Raw genomic sequence first — 8232 nt, forward strand, 5'->3', positions numbered from 1 at the left:
AGGAAGGGGTCCCTGGGCAGCTCAGGTTCACCACCGCCCCCCCCAGCTTTAAAAAGCACCATCACTGCTGTCATATCCTGTGTGTTGGGTTCTTGACCCAGTGGGAAGGGATGCTTGGGGTGGAGACTATGGGGTCTTGAGCCGTGGTCCTCGTGAGGGTAGGGTTGGGTCACAGGCTCCCTGGTTATTCTCATTGAGGGGCATTTCTCAACTCCTTGGGGGTGGGGGCTCTGCGTCTGTTTTGTCCCCACAACTGGGGGCTGGGCAGGGACCCAGCTGGGCTCTGTCACTGGGCCTTAGAGACGGATGGAGAAAGGGATGTGTGTGTGTGTGCGCGCGCGTGCATGCGTGTGCGTGTGTGTGTGTGTGTGTGTGTGTGTGATAGAGAGAGAGAGAGAGAGAGAGAGAGAGAGCGCGCGAGAGAGAGCGCCTGCCTGAAACCTAATTGTCCGCTGTCTAATCTGTCAGCCGGAGGACAGCTTGCCAGCCCCTCCCGGCAGGCTGATAAATGCCTACCGAGGCCCCCCCTGAGCCAGAGCCGCCTTAATTGGTATCAGGACGTGCCTGGACTCCATCCTCCTGGCCCCCGCCTTCCTCCCCTCCTGCCGCTGCCTCCAGCCCGCAGGCCTCCACCCGCCAGCAGGGCTCAAAGCCCCAGGAGGAGGGTGTGAGACCAACAAATACAGCTCCACTTATGCAGCACCTACTGTGTGCCTCCTGCACGCCCTCCCCCACCCTCATGCAGCCCTGGGAGACGGGGGACCATGCTGCCTTCCCATCCACACACACAGGACATATTCCCTGAACCCTCCACAGACTGGGTGCTGGGGTGCATGGGGGACAAGGCGGACTCACAGACAGGACTGCCTGTCCCCGGGGACCTCCCCATACTGGCAGGAAGGGGCTGGTTCCCAGACATTTGGCCTGGTAGGGCTCAAGGGTAGGAGTTAACCCTTTGCCCATTTTAGACAGTTCAGAGAGGTCTGGCAACCTGCCCAAGATCACACAGCCAGGAAAGGAGGGAGAGAGAGCAAGGATGCCCTCAAGACAACCACACAGTTGGTTTGCAATGTCATGTGCGTCTGAATCATTCAGGGCTCAAGTTAGAAACTCATATGCCTCCCCCTGAGATTCTGAATGCGGGTCTGGGCACCCCAAGAATCAGCATGGACGTTTGGCTCTCCAGTGACTGGGCCAGACAGGACCTGATGAAGGTTAGTTCTCCGTTCCCCACGCTGATGGAAAATCAGGGAGGGGCAAAGCAGACAAGATGAGGATGACGTTTCATTCATTCATTCATTCAACCAGCACTTACTAAGTGACTGCCTCGAGCCAGATCTCCTAGTTCTGGACACAGGCAGGGCCAGCCACATGATCTGCGGGGTTCTGTGCAAAAGGAAAATAGGGGCCCCTTTTCCAAAAGGTATTAAGAGTTGGAAGATGGCGACCCCAGAGCATTAAAGCAAGTGGGGGCCTGGAAGGATTGTGCAGGGTGCCCTGCAAGGAGACAGCCAAACCGGCGAGCCCCAGCCCCATCCTGATCTGGCCCCCACCCCTCATCTGGAATTCTGAAATTAACAAAAGTTCTGAAAATCCAAAGTTCTTTTGTAAGATGGTGGCAAATTCATTTGGAGGCAAAACCTGACCCCAACCAACAGGAAGCTATTTATAGCTTTATTTATTCCCCTTGATGTGAACATTTGTACATTTCATTGCAGCGCTATTAATGTGTTTGACTATGGGGGCTGCCCGGGCCCTGCTGGGGTGTTACCTAAAATATACCATATGCACCATATTGCTCTTCTAAAGGGACAACTCTGAGTCCCCGAATACCTCTGGCCCAGGGGTTTAGGAGAAGGGATTTGGAATCACACAAGACGGTTATCTATGCCCTGTACGGAACAATTGCCATGCGCTCCATTTTTTTTTAGTACAATTGACACATGACATGTTAGTGTCAGGTGTACAGCATAATGATTAGATATTTGTATATTCCATTTTTTTTCTGCACCATCCAAAGAAGATGAGGGTCTGACAATGACCTCAGTTCCTGGCCTGCCTGTTCCTTGTGTGGTGGGTAGCTGCTCTGTGCTAGGAAAGGGGCTCGCTGATCTGATGCCCAAGAGGGCTGGGTGGGTATCATTCTCAAGGTTCACTGGGATATTTTATTTCATAGTGAAGGGGTTGGGGAGAAGATGTGAAGTCAAGCAACAGAGGGGTTTTCTTTTCTTTTCTTTTCTTTTTTGGAGCGGCTTTCTTAAAAAGAAAAGAGAAAATAGTTTTGATTTTGCATGTAATATATGCTCATCATCATCAAAAAAAATTAATAGAAAAGAAGAAATTAACCATAATCTGAAACTTACCCTCTCCACAGTAACTACTGTGGACATTTCTGTGACTACCCTTCCTTCCAGATTTTTCTAGATAGATCTTTTTTTTTTCCCCAAAGGTGGGCTTCACCACCCAGTGTTTTGCAACCTGCACTTTTTCCCATCGCTGAACAATATGTTGTAGCCATCTTCCCACACTTCAGTCCTTGTTTTACAAGGAGACAGGGAAATCCGTGTAAACACATAACCAGCTGAAACAATCCCCTTGTTGGCCATTATCTGATTGCAGCTTTTCATTGTGTAGATCCCCAAGATGGCATCCTTGTGCACACACCGGCCTATGCCCTTAGGTCACGTCCATAGATTTGGAACCCCCAGGTCTACATGGGGTGGGTACCTCCATCACACTGGAGATGCTGCCAGATTGCTGATGCCATATTCCCTGCCCTGGGCCCATCTCTCCCAAAGTGCCATTCTCTGACCATTCAAAGAGTGGCCCATCCAGGCTGGGCAAAGGGTCCTGCCAGAGGAGACCCTTGCTCTGCAGCTGCAGGGGAGGCAGGAAGCCGGCAAGGGCGCCACGTCAGCTCTACCTTGAGGGCCCTGCGGCCACCTCTGTGTGGCTGTCTCTCCATCTGCCTCCACTGGTTCACAGTCTACCTTCCCGGTCTCCATGAGGCCCCTCGGTTCTCTCTTCTCAGGCGGGGAGAAAGCCTGGACCCCAGGCCCCATCACACCCTAATCACTTGCGTTTTCTCCTGATTTGCACGTCCTTAAGGCACCTTGATTAATACCCCTTCCTAGGATCTTCTGCGCTCCAACCACGAGGGCGCTGATTGCAAAGTGGCCTCAACTTCTTTAAAAATGCAAGTGGAGCCCATGCTTCTCTGAACAGTAAGAGATCTGGAGGCGTCTCCCAGGAGCCTTGTGAGCATGGAAACATTGGAAATTTCTGGACAGAATCAGGCCATTTCTCTAACTGGTAGTCTAGAGCCTGTTATCAGCACAGACATGAACTCTGATGGTTGGGAGTGGACATCACCTTCCCCATCACCGAAAGGAAACTGGAGTTCAGAGAGGGCAAGCTATGTGCTCAAGGTCACCCAGCCAGGCAATTTTCAGCTCAGTCAAGATTTGAACTCAGCACTGCCTGATGCCAGCTAGACACTTACCTGACACTCTTCACTGCCTTGTTAAACGCAGGCTGGGCCTGGAGCTGGGGCTGCGGGGAGGATGAGACTGGATGTCCTTGCAGTGGATGAAGCCCGGCCGCATCCCTAGGAAGAGAACCACATGCCCCTCTGCTACCCCCCAGCTGTGTGTTTTCATGTCTGGGGGTTGGCACAGGGGGTGCTGGGTCTTCATGGCTGTTACAGCAAGACCTCTTGGGACCGTGGTCATGACGCACAGTTGCGCCCGTGCATTTCCCGCGCGTGGTCTAATTCTCACATGCCCTCCAGTCTACACTATTAAGAGAGTGTGCCCCAAATGCAGCCCAGGAATTCCGGTTGCTCTCTATTGCTTGGAAACGCTCTTCGGGGCTCTGTGTGGGGCAGGATGGTCCCCAGGGTGGCAGGGAGCAGAGATCTACCTGGCTGAACTCTCTGCCCTGCCATCCCCTCAGAGCGTCTCCCTTCCCTGCCTGCTGCACTCCTTCCTGCTTCTCATTAGGGCCGAGCTGTGGGAACTGCAGGGTTTCGAATGCTGTGAGTGGAGCACAGTGTTCGCCTTTCATCTCCCTGGTTGAGCCATTTCCCAGCCCACTGCTTCTGCCACCGCTCTTTCCTGGGTCCTCCCTCTCTCTCGACAGGTGGGTTGTCAGGGTCTCCCAGACCATTTGCAGGGCCCCTAGGTGGGGCCTGGACTCTCCCATGAGTTCCTGTTATCCCTGGACATCTCAAAGTTTGCTGAGCTGGACCTCCTGCTGAGTGTGGCTGTCCCCAACAGGGACCTGCCAGGTCACTGGGCCTTGGAGCAGGTGTGCCCACACGGTCCACTGGCCCGAGCCCGGAACACACCCTCACTGGCCTCTGGAACACCGTGTGCTGCGGGCTCCACCTTCCTGGGGAGCTGTAACAAACTGTTCCCACTCCACAGGGGACGCCTCCAGGGAGTGGCGAGGGGCCCACTGGAGGCACAAAGCAGGCTAGGAACGTTCTCCCTGTGCCAGGCCTTGGGGCCCAAAGTGCAGGCATCTGGAACAGTGGCCCCTGGGCATCCAGCACCCCCCAACTGCTGCTGGCCCCTCGCAAGGGCAGCTGCCCACCCCTCCTGCATTATTTCTCCTAGCTGGGCCTGGGTATATGAGTGCGTTGAGAGATTCTTGAGCACATTCTCAAAGCTTTTGGGTTCCAGAGACCAATACGATTTCCAAAGAAATCTTGGAGGACTGATAGGGTGATGCCAATTTTAAATTTTTCTAGGGAAGGGTGTTAACAGGAGCATAACAAAATAAAAGAAACATACACATTAAAAAATCCCGTCATCAACTATCACCTCAATTCTTGAAATAAATTACATTTGAAAACCCAAAAGGTGTGAGGGACATAATCTTAGAATGAAGGGACACTCCTCCCCCAAAAGGAACATTTGGAGACCTCACACTGTCTCTTATACAGTTAGACCTGTAAAAGGTTTGCCGCAGCAGAGCACCAGGCACCAGTCCCTAATGGGGCACTTGGGAACACCTCCTGGTCATAAAATGGCTGCTGCACCTCTGGCCATCACGTCCACATTCCAGGCAGGAAGAAGGGGGCAGGGTGAATTGCTTGAAATCTTTGCCTTTTAACTCGGGAAGGGAAATCTTACCCAGGATCTTCTGCCTTCACCTCATTGGCCAGAACTGGGTCACAAGCCCACCCCTTGCTGCAAGGGAAGCTGAGAAATTGAGTATTTTAATTTTCTGGACTCTGTATAGAGGAAGGCCAGAAGGAAGGGGATTGGAATGTGTGTTTGGGAGGCTGCACAGATAGTTTTCTGGCAAGTCTCAACTTTTTTATTTTATTTTATTTATTTATTTTTTTTGCGGTACGCGGGCCTCTCACTGTTGTGGCCTCTCCAGTTGCTGAGCACAGGCTCTGGATGTGCAGGCTCAGCGGCCATGGCTCACGGGCCCAGCCGCTCCGCAGCACGTGGGATCCTCCCGGACCGGGGCACGAACCCGTGTCCCCTGCATCGGCAGGCGGACTCTCAACCACTGCGCCACCAGGGAAGCCCAAGTCTCAACTTTTGTTTCATGTCATCTCGCCCTAAGCCTTTGTGTGGAAGCTTGGGCTCTCAAGACTGACTGTGGTCCCCAGCACCCAGTTTCTCAAGGTGCAGTCGGGAGAGCCCAGTTCAGCCTGAAATCCCAGACTTCATCAATCCAGACTAGTTCCTATGTAAGGGGTACCAATGTCGTTCCTGTCTGTTTTGGGGTTTCTGGCTTGAAGAGCACCCAAATTCAAAGCTTGTTTTCAGAGGAAGGCTCCCAGATAGAGTTGCCAGGTAAAATACAGGGCACCCAATTAAATGTGAATTTCAGATAAACAGCAAATAATTTTTAACTATAAGTATTTGCATGGGACATACACTAAAATATTATTCATTGTTTATTCAAAGTACAAATTTAACTGAGTGTCTTGCAATTTTATTTGTGAGATCTGGCATTCTAAGCCCCAGAGTCTCAGCCTCCATAGCTAGGAGGTGTGAGGGAGAAACTCCAGGGCAGGTCTAAAATCACCCTGCGGTGTGGCTCTGAGAATGTCACCTCCCTTCTCTGGGTTTCAGAGTCCCTGTCTCGGATGGAGGTCACCTGAAGTTTCCACCCCTGACAGGACCAGAGAAGCCTGTGCAACTTATAATGCTGAAGGAGGGACAGCTCTGTTCCATTCATACTTGGCATTGCTTTGCTTTGCAGCTGTATTGACCAGGAACTAAACTGATGTGCAGCTCTTGAGTTCAACTGCACAAAATGGAGGTCAAAATGGTTGAATATCGGCACTGTTTGTTCTGCCTAATAATTCTGCACATAAAGAGCATACGGGGTTGTGGGGGTGGTACTTCCCTGGTGGCGCAGTGGTTAAGAATCTGCCTGCCCGTGCAAGCGGGGTTCGATCCCTGATCCAGGAAGATCCCACATGCCACGGAGCAACTAAGCCTGTGCACCACAACTATTGAGCCTACGTTCTAGAGCCCGTGCTCCGTGACAAGAGAAACCACCGCAATGAGAAGCCCGCGCACCGCAACGAAGAGTAGCCCCCGCTCACTGCAAATAGAGAACGCCCGTGTGCAGCAATGAAGACCCAACGCAGTCCAAAATTAATTAATTAATTAATTAATTAATTAAGTTTTAAAAAAGAACAAATGGGGGGAATTCCCTGGTGGTCCATTGGTTAAGACTCCGTGCTCCCACCGCAGGGGGCGTGGGTTCGATCCCTGGTCGGGGAATTAAGACCCCACATGCAAGTCACTTCCCCTTCCTGAGCCTCAGCTTGTCTCCATCTGTAAAATGGGTATGCGTACAGTGAGGATTCCATGAGCTGAGCATACCAAGTGCAGAACTGAGCCCCGGGAGCCGGAGCAGCTTCTCCCCACCCCCATCTCCTGCTTGGGGCTTCTCCTGGGAGGCACCAGCTCCAGGGTGTGTGGAGGGAGCGGGGTGAGGGTTCCCCCAGGGAGGCCTTGCTTCCCAGCCAGTTGTTAGCACCCCATGAATGACCCCCTAGGGAGTGCAGCCCCCTGTTGCTGGCCCCTGGGGGCACCTGTCTTCACCCATCCGTCCACAGTGTCCCGGCAGAGTGAGCCTGGAGAGGCCCTCCGGGAGTTGTCTCTTAGCAGGGGTGGCCCTAGCAGAATCAGGAGAGGGTTCTCTGTTTTTCTCTTTTACCCCATCCCCACCCCTCCCCAGACCCGCCAGATTGTCCACCCAGACCATCCCGCTTTCCATCTGGGTGACTCCCTGCGCTGGAGCCTCAGCTCTCAGACCCACAGAAGGGGAACTGGCCTAGCAGCCTCCTCACTGTTGAGGTCTCAGGGGTTGGTGGGGCCGCCCTGCCCTGCGCCCCACAAGACCTGTCTTGTGCAAGCCTCTCCTCTTCCAGAATCCAAACCTGGGGGGCTGGGGGGAGCTGGCAGCAGTGAGGCAGAACCTGAGCGGCCATGGGGGCAACAGGCAGTTGAGAGCCACTGCGGGGGGGGCGGGCAGTAAGCAGTTAATCAGAAGGGCCACTTGGCTTGTTGCTCCATCAAAGCTGTCCCCCTCACGAGGCCACCCCAAGGCAGCCCCTGCAAACTGTGGACCCGGAGGAGGCCTCTCTCCTCCCGGCCCCTCCCCCCACTCTCCACAAGCCTCCTCCTTCCCCTCTTCCTCTCATCCCCCCAACTTTGCAGGCTTCCTAGGCTTTGGTTAGAGAACAGGCAGAGACCCACCCAGGCTAGGTGGGTGCATGCGTGTATTGTGCTGTGCGCATGTGTGCACACGTGCGTGTGTGCCTTTGTGCACGGGTGCGTGTGTATACTGTGAATGTGTGCACACGTGCACGTGTGTATTGTGCACGTGTGCACAGGTGCAAGTATGTGTATGGTGCGTTGTGCACACGTGCATGTGTGTGCCTTTGTGCACATGCTTGTGCATGGGTGCTCGTGTAGGTGTACACTGTGCATGTGTGCACACGTGTGTGTGTGTGTGTGTGTGTGTGCTCGCGTGTGTGCCTGTGTGAGCGGCGTGCGGCCTCGAGGAGGGGGCCCGCCGGGCTCGGGAGGGGATTTAAAGCTGCTTCCGCGGCTGCCGGCGTGAGCGCTCCTGATAAACACCCCGGAGCCGAAGCGCTGCCGGCGGCGGGAGGCTGCGTATCAGAGCTCCTGGCAGGCTCGCAAAAAGCTGTCCCCGGCCCCGCGAGCCGCTCTATCAGCCCCCGGGGGG

This window comes from Lipotes vexillifer, unplaced genomic scaffold (assembly GCF_000442215.2).
Source record: "Lipotes vexillifer unplaced genomic scaffold, Lipotes_vexillifer_v1.1 scaffold98, whole genome shotgun sequence".
In the NCBI taxonomy this organism is placed as follows: domain Eukaryota; kingdom Metazoa; phylum Chordata; class Mammalia; order Artiodactyla; family Lipotidae; genus Lipotes; species Lipotes vexillifer.